This window comes from Triturus cristatus, chromosome 3_2 (genome assembly GCF_964204655.1).
Source record: "Triturus cristatus chromosome 3_2, aTriCri1.1, whole genome shotgun sequence".
NCBI lineage: Eukaryota > Metazoa > Chordata > Amphibia > Caudata > Salamandridae > Triturus > Triturus cristatus.
The window spans coordinates 1,134,147,065-1,134,159,460 of record NC_140584.1 but is presented as its reverse complement, the minus strand read 5'-3'; the positions used below and the strand labels follow the sequence as shown (position 1 = coordinate 1,134,159,460).

The 12,396-nt window shown below is 43.1% G+C and overlaps 1 protein-coding gene across 2 annotated transcripts in view; it reads right to left on the bottom strand.

Annotated features, from left to right (window-relative positions):
* Window positions 1–12,396, bottom strand: part of SGSM2 (small G protein signaling modulator 2) — a 1,127,811-nt gene that overhangs the window by 249,631 nt on the left and 865,784 nt on the right. The window lies entirely within an intron of this gene.

Sequence of the window (12,396 nt, the reverse complement as noted above, 5' to 3'; positions counted from 1 at the left end):
ACTGCAGTCTGATGCTGTACATACACTCCAGAGGTAATGTTCTTGATCCAGCTTCATATAAGATTAAAGCTAAGATGTGATTTAGAAGCTGAACTGCTGACCTGGAACCTTGAGACCTCAGGCGTGATTGAACAAGAGGGTTTTGTACTGGCAAAGCCCAACCTGTGCAATATTGCAAAGTGAATGCAAATCTTTCAGTCACAATATACTAGAGGTACACTATGAGTTTCCAATAGATTTGTGATTTGTAAGGCCTATATTGCGACTCTGTGTGATTCGCAAGGAAAGGGGGGCATTAAAGGGGTGCCCTCTCGTATTATCGAATCACAAGTCAATTGCAAATCATTATTTGCCTACCAAAAGAGGGAGTAATCCATTCTCAGAGTAGAAGCTATCTTTGAGGTACAGCGTTCATTTTGTGAATGTGGGCTTTGGGGTAAGCACCCACCAGTCAGTCCAGGGGACCTTACCCCTCTCATGTGCCCCTTTGTGTCAGGCCAATTTTTATTTTGATTAAAGCACCTGTTCCTTTAAGGGCTGGGAGGGCTGCAAATGCCAATGCAGTGATGCTGGTCTGCCCTCCTTCGCAGGCCTCTATCACTCGATACACAGCCATTTAGGAAGATTTGCAGATGGAATACTACCTCATTTCTAAGCATAAAGCAACATTTCTACAAACCCTACCAATAGAGAAATGTGTGTTGCAACAGATCAGTTTATTTATCACAGTATAAAAGCATCCTTTGGTTGAAGCGCAGATGGTTGCATCTCAGATGTGCCCTAAAGTTTGTACATCATATATTCTAATCCCAGCCTCCTCACTACTCCCAAAAATCGTGAGATCCTGGGTAAATGGGTAATTAGCTTTATTGCAATGTAAGCTATTGCTTTACCGCAGCTCCAACAGCATGTAGTGTCTAGCTTTTCACATATGAGTATACCCTTTCTGCAGCTTCATCCAGCTCTGTGCATAAAATCACTTGACCTGAGCTAGAAGAGGAAGTGTATAACTGTATTCAATATAATAGAACCATGTGGCTCTAATTGAAGGAATTGAAGGAATACAGTTATCTAAATAGGAGGTGCTAGCTCTTTCTTCTAAGATTTTTTGTTTTTTTTGGTGTCCTCATTCTGCCGCTTAACTTGTTGGCAATACTCCCTTTCCCTTAGCAAAAGCCAAACAGGAAAAGAGTCATTCCACACAAGAAATCTAGCTGCTTCCACTCCAACCCTTCTTGAGCATGACACACAGAAGAAGGGGACCAGGACCTACAGCTATTTATTGGCTTAATCCTTGGACCCAATTCCTCTGACACCAGTCGACCAACATATCCCAAACTTTCCTCCGACTTCCTGGATCACATGCCATATCCTGTTTACTGATATATTTGATGTTGTTTTTACACTCTGAGAAAAGGGGTGGAATTGCAGATTTCCAAGCTCTACATATCTCTCTTCTTCCCAATAAAATAACATAAAATATTAATCTTACTGCTCTCTTATTTAAGAAAACAGAATTATCATGAATTCCCAAAAATATGAGTGAGGGGGTTACTTTTAACCGTGTTCCAGTTATTTCCGACAAGAATTCACATAGGTCCGACCAATAGTTAGTAATCTCTGGGCAAGTTAAAAACATATGATAATCATCTACTAGAGGATCTTGACACCTTGAACACAGATATTGATTTCCGGTAGTTTTTGTAAGTTTTACTGGGGACCAATATGCTCTATATAAGGTAAAAAGATGGTTACGTTTTAAAAAGGCAGGTTTGACTATCTCTCGAAGCAATGCAAATGAGGTCATCCAGGTCTCAATTAGATTAATATTAACAACATCATGACTCCAGATCTTTTGAATGTCCTGGTCAATGTCGTCTTCCGCTTCAATAAGAATTCGATACCAAAGAGCAATTTCTCCTTTGATACCGCCAGGGTTCATCGCTTGAATTAACCAGGAATCATCCTTCTGTTCCCCCCAATTTTGCCTGTCCCACCAAGCGGAGAGTTGATAGAATTTAAATCTGGTTAATTGTCCCCGAGAACATGCTTTCAAAGACTCCCAAGTGACCAGATCCGTTCCCATTCTCAGATCTCCCCACCTTGAGATACCCGCTTGCTTCAATGGTAAGCTGAGCCTATCCTCCAAGCAGGCTGGGGTACCGGGGGAACCCCATATTGGAGCATGATCAGAATAATACGATATTCCAAGTTTTTTCCGAATAAACACCCAATTCTTTACTGCCTGCAATAAGATCTTCAATTTCACTTTTTTTGAGAGAAGTGTGGCTCAATGGTTAGAGCGGCAGACCCTGATGCAGAGGTCTGGCCCGGGACCAGGGTTCAATTCCCGCCTCGGCGGCTCTTGGATTCAATTTCCCCGGACCTGATAATTCTCGCCTCTGTGCCTATTCTAATCATGGGTCCCACTGTGCAACTCTGGGCAATAGTTTGCTTAATCTCCACAACGGCCCCCACAGCGCTAGGATGCCTGGCTTCACCTTGGGGGTGCCCAGGAGTGGACATCTCACAGGAAAACCAGGAAGGGTTCCACAGCGGTATGAATACAGTGCTACGAGACCCCTGGGTAGAAGTGCGCTATATAAGTGCAAATACATTTACATTTACATTAAAGTGGAAAACCTGAAAATATAGCCAAAAATCCAGAAGAGCCAATCCCCCCTTCTCCAACCTTCTCCTTAACCTCTTCCAAGATATACGGGAGCCCTTCGAAGCCCAAATAAAACTTCCAATCTTACCCTGTAATTTTCCAATTTCATCTTTATTAAATGAGAGAGGTATCGTGTTAAAAAGAAAGGTAACCTTTGGAAGTACAATCATTTTAATTAGGTTGACCCTACCATATAGGTTGAGAGGGAGATTTGCCCATGTTATCAATAATTTCCCTACTTCCTGGCTAATCCTCCTCCAATTAACCCTTGGAACATCCAATAACCTCTGAATAATTGTAATACCTAAGTATCTCATTTGGTTTTTTGCCCCGGGGGTCGGGGAAGGTTGGTTCCACTCCATAATTTCAGTTTTATCTCGGTTTACCCTATATCCCGGGACCTTCCTGAATAATTATGCCTTAGTCATCAAATTAGGTATAGCCTCCTTAGGATTAGTAGTATATAAAATAAGATCATTGGTATATAAGGCTAATTTAACCTCCAAATCCTGAAATCTAAAAGGAAAAATGGAAATATCTTGTCTAATAAAGGCAGCAAAAGGTTCAATATGGATATTAAATAAGAGGGGACACAATGGGCAGCCCTGTCTAGTTCCTCGCTTTATATTAAACCATTCCGTTAACTCCCCATTTACTAACACTCTGGCTCTAGGAGCACTATATAAAGACTGGACCGCTTTTATTAAGTTCTCGGTAAATCCGAAAACTCTCAAAGTCTCCCAAAGATAAGGCCAATGAACCTGATCAAACGCCTTAGCGGCGTCGACTGCTACTGCTGTCACAGGGAGATTTAGAGATTCAGCCAAATCGATTACGCTGAGCATTGTAAAAGTCAATTCATTGAGTTGCCTTCCAGGAACAAAGCCCCTCTGATCCTTATGAACTACACTCTTAATTATCTTTGCAACCCTAGCTGCCAGTATCCCTGTAAACACCTTATAATCTACGTTCAGCAAAGATATGGGCCTATAGGACTCCGCAGACAACGGATCCTTTTTTGGTTTTAAAATTAAAACAATCGTTGCTTCAGCCCAAGATGTCGGAGGATCCTCCCCTTCCCTCAAGATAGCATTAAAAAGTTTTTTGATCATAGGTATTATACTAACCTCGAGGGAAGAGTAAATTTCTATTGGGAGGCCATCTGCCCCAGCGGCCTTCCCTCTTGCCATCCGACTCATTTGTGTCGTAATCTCCTCTTCACTTATTTCTGAAGCATGAGAGTCTTTTTGATGTACACTCAATAGAGGAAGATCCAAATTTTCTAAAAATTGCTCTATTCTTACCAATCCTGGAGTAATATCATCTTTATATAACTTGGCCATATAAACCCGTATTTCAGCCCCAATTTGTGTATTAGTGTCAACTATTTGACCAGTTGCACTCTCTTTTAGGCTACTGATTTGATTTTGTACTTTATCCATTTTAGCTTTCCAGGCAAGAAGCCTGCCACTCTTCTCACCATATGAAAAATTCTGGCGTTTACTAACCCTCCATCTATCTAGTAAAATTTTATCTTTCTTCTAAGATGATACTGAAGAAGGAATTGAATCAGATTTTTAAAAAAACACAATTTTGCAATGGATAGTCATTATTGTAGCAACATTTCCAGACTCTGCTTTTTTAGCAGAAGATGCAGAGATAGGATGTATTCAAGAATGGTCATTTGGAATTGGGATTTGAAGTTTACAGTACTATTACTAAAACTTTAAGTGTGTGAATTATAGATAGAAGCACACTTTAAAAAAACATTAAATGATGGCTAAGGCAATTTAAAATGTAATATATGCGGTAATGGTGCCCAGAAGGTATCTCATGTATTATTTGTATGTGAACCATCAGAATAGTTGCACTGCAAACGTTAAAGAACAATTCCTTTTGTGAAATCAAATGCTATCTGCAAACAAAGCTTTACGTTTTTAATGTCTCCCAATTCTGTAAATAATTTTTTGCGTCTGATTAACTACTTTAATCATTTTAGAAGCACAATATATTATACAATTAGGTGTTTGTAATCCTTAAATTTAGCTGTGAAAGATAGTTTTTTATTATTAATATTAAAAAATTAACAAAATCAGAAAACTGACAAAAACGTAAGAAATGTTTTTCATATCTCTAAACAAATGACAGAAAAACTACTCAGAATTCAGCACATATATTACTTAATTACCCACTTGATGCTTTTTAAATGATAAGCTCCGTTAGAAGAAACAGCTGTGCTCTCTTATAAGTCAAGTTTAAGTTCCAATAAAGGAAATCAACCACAAACGTGTGTAATATTGTTTCACCATCAACCACATCAATTGGAATAGAAACGCCTGGCTTCATAAATACATTCTCTTCCAGCTTCATGGTCACATAAACAGATGTGATCCTTTTTTTGTAGTTTAAATAAAAATTCACATCTTTGTTTTATTTCAAAGATATAAATTCTAATATATAAAAGTTAAAACAAAAATGAATGTTTGCTGGGTGTGGACGCTAATTTTGTTATCTAAAGATTTAAAAGAGTTGTTTTGTGGCATAAAAACAGAAAACATCAGTGTGGAAAGCTAACCAGTTAATTAGAAGATAGTGTGACATGCTTAAAAATGGAGAATATTACAGATTTGATCATAGCGACACTGTAGTTATGGTAAGGTCAGTATCCATTAAATGTTTTATTTCTTTTAGTTTGCTAATAACTTTGAACTCTGTTAATAATTCGCCAAGAAATACCTTCAATAGGAATCTCAGCTCAGGAATTTTGTCCTTTTGTTAAGTATCCAGCTTAGAAATCACAAGCCTCATTTATGAAAAGTGACGCATTGCTGTGAGAAAACAGTTATGCGTCACTTTTCATTGCGCCCTCCTTGCGACACCAATAATGTGTCATATTTACAGTATGACGCATCATGTCGCAAGGAGTTACAGATAAGTCAGTATTTCTGATGTATCAGTAGTCGCAAAAATAACGCATTGCTGGAGTGTGTCACAAAAGTGACGCACCTCCAGCAATGGGTCATTACACATGGGTAAGCCCCATGTTAAATGTTCCTGCGTTAGCCTTACGCCTGCCCTGAGACAGACGTAAGATATTGACGCATTTGCGTCCTAGAAGTGGCGCAGTGAAATCTTATAGATTTCACTGCGTCACTTATACGACCCTTTCTTGCGTCGGAACGCCCCCGCATACATTATACTTGGTGCAGGTATAATGCGGCACAGGGGTTTACAAACTGACGCATCTACCTAGATGCATCACTTTGTAAATATGGCGCAACATGGTGCATTTTTTACGCCGTTGGTGTGTCACAAAAAGTGACTCCCCAGCGGCACAAAAGTGGCGCAAGGGCCCATAAATTAGCCCCCACTAATCTACTGTGGTCTTGTTGTCAGGTCGCCAAAGAAAAAATTCTGTTGCATCGCAATAATCCAACGCAGTGCACCGAGCAAGGCACTAGAAAAACAAAGAAAATGTGTGCATAAGGTGCACGGTGAACAAACCCAGAGCCCATTTTGCATTAAAAAACACTTCTGCAAGTGTTTTTTTCTGATTTTATGCCCAAACTGCCATGACCATGCATGGAGGCATTGGGCAGTGTGAGTTGTAGGTTGTACGTTGAGTTGTACGTTAACCCTATAAATGACACAACTGTTGACAAAGTATTATTTATTGGTTTTGACAATGTATTGTCATTTAATGATGTTTTACTTTTGGATGTTGTTACTTATTGCTTTTTAAATTTCGCAGGTCATAAGCAATACCTTTGGTGTGTGAGTTATGTTTTGAATGACTGTTGTTCGTGTTATGGTTAGTGATTCTACAAAAAATAATTTCCTTAGATTGTGAAATGACTGCTAAGGATGGTGTATGTGCTATAATTGTGGTTGAGTGCTGTGTTAACATACAGATGTCTCATTAGGTACTCACTAACAGACTAAAACAAAATGTGAAAGTGTCAAAGACTTAAACACTATTGATAGCTTTGATTTATAGGTTGGCACCTCTGTTCATGGTTGAAAAGCACTTCTGGAGGATAGGGTGTGAAAAAACTTAAAGTCGTTTTGATCATTAGTGTTGTCCTTCTTTTGCTCTATATCATGGCTACTCGCAAACATTTTCCCAGGTGCCAAAAGTTCGGTCTGTGGTGAGACCGAGGGCTGCATTGATGCGATTGGAGTGGTGGTAGGGTGAGGGGGCTTGTAGGTGGATTGGCAGTAAGGAACGTAAACTGAACAACATGAAACCAGAAAACATGGCATTAACCCCGGCTTTCCCGCTTTATCAAATTGTGTGATCCTAGGCAATTGTTTTATTGCATTTTCTCTCCCTTTTCTTCATTATTACATATAAAAAGATCTTCTCGGGAGGAGGAGCCAAGATGGCGACCGGGACGGCAGCGTAGATTCCCGGCTCCGTGAACCTCCGCATCCCGCACGGATATCCTGCATGAGATCCTTATTCTGCGCTACGAGATCGTGCTCGTAAACGACAGTGGCAACCGATCGTGTGACCCTGAGGTTTCTGACTGCAGTACCGCCGGAGAAATCAGAGATTGAACTTTGCGGCCCGTGCGGTCCCGAAGCCGGGACCTCGAGTGGACGCCTTGGCCGGGCGGCAGTTTAACAACAGCGGCCTGTGGTGACTGGGTGGAGTCGGTCCGCCGGAGTGGTGCTCCCTTCGGCCTGCATTTTGCTGTGGTCGCTCCCCCCCTGCTGAGCGCTGCGGACCGAGGACATGCCCGGGTGTGCAATTCTCGGATTCTGTGGTGTTTGCCCCTGCCTTTGACGGTGAGCTGTCCGGACGCCGTCCCTGGTTCGGCCTGATCCTTGCGGGCTGCTCCCGGCTTTTTGCGGGAGCTGGTCCGTGGCGGAGACGACTATTGCCCGTGACCGCGCAACGGTTGAATCTGTTCCTCCCTCCCCCAGGATCCCTGTCTTCAGCGACGTGGACCTTGAGGCGTTGGACCCGGGGTCCTGGCCCCAATACGAGTCGGGCCTTCCCAGCGGCCATTTTGTCACTATGCAGCCTACCATCCTGTCCGCTGGGACGCAGCGGGACTGGGGGTGTGGGACGGTCGGGAGTGTGGCAGAGCGATCGGAGAGAGCTGCTCTGGGGTACGGCGACCTCCTGGAGGCCCTTGGTGCCCTTCATTACTCCTTGGCTCATGGCGCCGGGGTCCTGGGGAGGAAGCTAGATTGTGTGGTATCAGCGTTGGGACAGTGGCGGCATGCTGGTCCACAAGTACACAGTGGCTTTCCACACTGCACACAGGAGGAAGATGTTGCGGCCCCCCCCGCGATTAGTGGACAGCCGGACACTCCGGACAGTATGCTACCGTGTGGTCGGCTAACTGTGGGCCTGATCTGCTCCGGAGGTATTGGACCTGAGCGGAAGATGGTGGCCTTGTCCCGTGCGCAATCTCCGGCGGCCCAGGGACGATTCCAGCAACGTGTGTCTCATTTGACTGCTTCAGCCTGTCTGGACCTTGTGTGCAGTGCAGATCCTGGGGCGGCACTGGAAAAGACGCCCCCCCATGAAGCGGTCCGTGCTGATGCTCAGAGACTTCCACCCCACCTGTGTGCGTCGCTTCCCGACTGTTTTTGGACACTCCTGTACCTTGGGACATTGGACATGGTGCTGGGTCGAGGGGCAGGCATGGGCAGAATCGCAAAGAGCGGTCAAGGCTGAGGCTGATCCTTCGGGAGTGGTCACCTAGTAGACAGGCGGACTCATGGTTGCGTGCTCTCATGGTTATTCGCATAGTTGGTGCATAATGCTCCCCACTCCCCCCCTCCTTTTTTGATATGATCAACCTGGTGCTGCTAATTGTTTGCTGTGGGGAGACTTCACCGTGCGGGAGGGAGAAGCCGGGGGTATGTTTTGACGGCCCTCCTCCAGTTTATTACGTTCCCTCCGCCACCCCGTCTGGGGGGGCTCTCTCTTACTCCTTTTTTCCCTGTCTCTTCTATATTTCGGGTCTAGTTCCAGGGCGACAGGCACGCTGCTGGGGGGTGGGGCCATACTCATTCGCAGAGGTGCAGGGTGGGGGGATGGGGGAGGGGACTCTTTAGTCTTTATCTCTTTTTCCATGGCCTCCTTTTTCTTCTCTGTTTCTTTTTGCTTGTTTTTCTGGGATCAGCGCGGTACACCTCTCTTCTTGTGAATCGCTTGCTCTTAATGTGTGCCACAGTTTCCGGGGGGTTCGCTGGGCTTTAGGTACGGGGACCTGTAGGCGCAACTATCTTTGATATTTCTCCCCATCCGTACTTTCCCGTGTCTGCGCCATTGATTCAATGTATTGCTGCTTGCTGCTTGCGTCTCTTATCCTTGCCCCTTATCGCTGTTGAGAAACTGTTTGGCACCTGATCCTACTGTTTTGTTTTATTATAAAATGAAAAACCCTTTCTCTCCTGGTGTCCTACCTGAGCGGCTCATTGGCCGGACTATACTGTATTGTAGACTTTACTCTCCGAGGTGCCGCCTGTGTTTACATGTGCTTTTATTGTTCTGATTGCTTAGCGGCCGGCCCCGGGGGGTTGTAGGCCCATACGTGTAAGTGATTGAAACGTCAATAAAGGTTTTAAAAAAAAAAAAAAAAAAAAAAAAAAAAAAAAAGATCTTCAAATACATGACTTTAGTGTGTTGGCTGTACAAAACCTTCTCTTGTGTTTGATTTAATAAACTATAATGTTCATGTATAATAGGAACCCAGGTACCCAAAGAGTGCACATAACAACTAACGTGTCTCTTTAGTTCACCATTGGAATTGTTTTCAGGGAGGTGGGGGGGCGGGAGAGAGAATTAATGTTCCTAAATTAATGTTCGAAAACTATCACTTTAAAATGAATACTTCTCAATGCGCTGATATATTCTGATATATTCTGATATAGTTAGGTAAAAAGGTGGTTCTGCATGGTAATTGAACACATTTTTAAATTATGAAGAGACTTTGTCATATTTTTAAACATTAGCTGCAAGATGTCTTTAAAAATGAGGTTGTTCCTAATGTCAAGTGGCGCAGGAAACCTTAGGTACTTCCTCACTTTGATTTCAATTAACCTTTAGATAAAGGCTTGCCTGTCTATTGAACAGCTTTTTGATGTTAGTGCTGAGGTGAGTAAACAGCAGCCCAGGTCTGCTGAAGCCCATGGGGCTGTATGCAAAGGTCAGGAGGGCGGCGTGCCCTTGGTTGTGTTACTTACTTTAAGAGAGTGTTAAGTGTCTCTTTGTGGATTTGAGATGTTCTTAACTCACTCAGTAGCAGTAGTACACTTATGATAAGCTCATCGAACGAGTGCTTTGCCACAACCACTGCCTGGCAGAGCGGAAGTGAGACAGACCCTCACAATCAAGACCCAAAGGCAGTCTAGTGCCTCTACTCTGCAAATGCCTGGCAGTGCATGCAGCAGCGCACAAACAGTGGCGGGAAACAAGCAAGCTCAACATTACAAATGGTCACTCACCCAAGGTTCCCTTCAACAGTAGCTAATACATGGTTAAAACATGCCCATGTCAGACACCACACTTAGAGAGTAGAAGCAGTTGTTTGCATCAGTCTTGTGGAAGTTAGACTCCAAATGCAAATTTTGTAACCTCAAATATTCAAAAAGCTATATTTATTTTGCTTATGGTTTTTATAATTTTCAATCAGGAGGCGAAGGTGCAGTTGATGGTACTAATATCACCTTAGGGCCCCCTTTGAATGCCATTCATAGTAGCCTTTCCAAAAGGCCATCCCGGGCAAGATGGAATTCCTATGGGTGTTTTTAAAGAGGACCAACTCTGCTTGTAAGGTAGGGGTCCCGCCATCTTCTTGTAAGTCTATTGTGGTATCTATTTTTATGAAGGGCAATTCTCAGGATCCAAGGTGCTATCAACCGATATCGCTTCTTGACTCCACCACTAAAATAATCGGGAAAGTCATCTTGGATCGTCTCCTCCTCTGGTTAGATGAGAAGAAAATTCCTCCCCCAGTGAGTATGGGTTCAGAAAGGGTCTTGGAACCACAGAACAGTGTCTTAATTTGCATCTCCTTGTAGTTAAATATAGATTTGTAAAGGGAGTCTTGATTCAAGTGCCTTTGATACTGATAATAGATGTAAATTATGGGACATCTTAGTGTCTTTGGGCTTCGAGGTTGATGTGGTCTATTTTCTAAGGCATCTGCACAAGGATCTCTCGGCTCCTGTTAGATATGGGGAGAATAGTGAGTGCACTCCTCCATTTAAAGTCAGTTGAGGAGTGTGTCAAGGTTGCGTCCTTTCCCCATTACCCTCTCTCGTGTATAATAACAAGCTCAAAAGGACCATATATCGGGGCAGATGTGCCGCGAGTGGTTCATAAACCCCTACCCGCCTTACTCTATGCAGATGATGCAGTGCTCTTGGCCAGGATGGCCAATAGCCTTAAGAAGCCGATTACTAGGTTTGTGTCATTTACGAAAGGGCTCAACTTAGAAACTGATTTTTCAAAGCCCTTTATTATGTTATGTTGCTCAAAGAACACCAAAACCCGTGTATTACACATAGAGGAAAGAATAACAGAATGGATGAGTTGCTTCCCGTATCTTGGGCCAGGTGTTTGACGATGCTTGTACAGTCAAAGCTTCTTTTTCATTTGCAGTTTCTATAAGAAAAAAACATACTGCACCAATTTATATACAAGAAAAAATGCCTCCCCACTCTCACTTATGGTATGGGGCTTAGCGCTGCAGAGATGTTAGTGCTAATCAGGTGGAGTAGAATAGGTTTGTAGGCTCTTGTTGGGGGGTCCCTCCATCGACCCCACAGTGTGCCACACACCTGGAACTAGGCTTGGATTATATACAAGATTTTATTGACCTAGCCGAATTGGCACTATGGTACTCTATGGGGTTAAATAAGGAAGCTGAACAAAATCAGGCAATTATTCGTGATTGCCTCTCCTCCACCTCTGGGCTGAAAATCCCTTGGTTACAATACATAAGAGCTACAACCCTTGCCCAGGACCGTAAGTGTATATTTGAAAAACTTGAGACCATCACGAAAAAGGACAAAGATTGGGTCAGGGAGTGATTCCTCAAGTATAAACAGGCTGCAAGGGAAGGTTTAGAAGCAGTGAAACCAGCTGTAAGAGAACACTGTGTGATTCAGACACCTGCTGGGGTTGCTCCTTATCTGCTCTTGCTCCAGAACGCCTGGGAACGAATGTTTAGATTAGAGTGTTTCAGGTGGTTGTGATGTTTTCCGCTAGGGCAATTTGCAACAGCAGACATTTATATTTGTCCTGTTGATGAGTGCTTCCCCCAGACTCTACAAATTTTTGAGCTACATGTATCAAGCTATTTTGCATTCGCAAACCGGCCCGTTTGCGAACACAAAAAAGGCTTTTTACATGTATCAAAACCCATTTAGAGATTTGATAACCTGTTACCGAATCGCAAAATGGGTTTGCGATTCGCTATTAGGAAGAAGCGTGTTTAGGGCGTCCCTTCCTAATACCGAATTGCATCAGTATGTAGGAATGTTTTGACCGAAATGCGGTTGCAAAACATTATAATTTTACCACTTACTTCAAGTAGGTGGTAACCCAGTTGGCTGCTAATTGAAAAACATGCTGCCCTGGAGAAAATCTCTGCTATTTTAGGGAGAATAAATGTGATAATACCTGCAACTAACTCATGACTCCAAGATCTACCCCCTTATCACTGTTTATGCATTTTACTACATTTTACTTCTATATT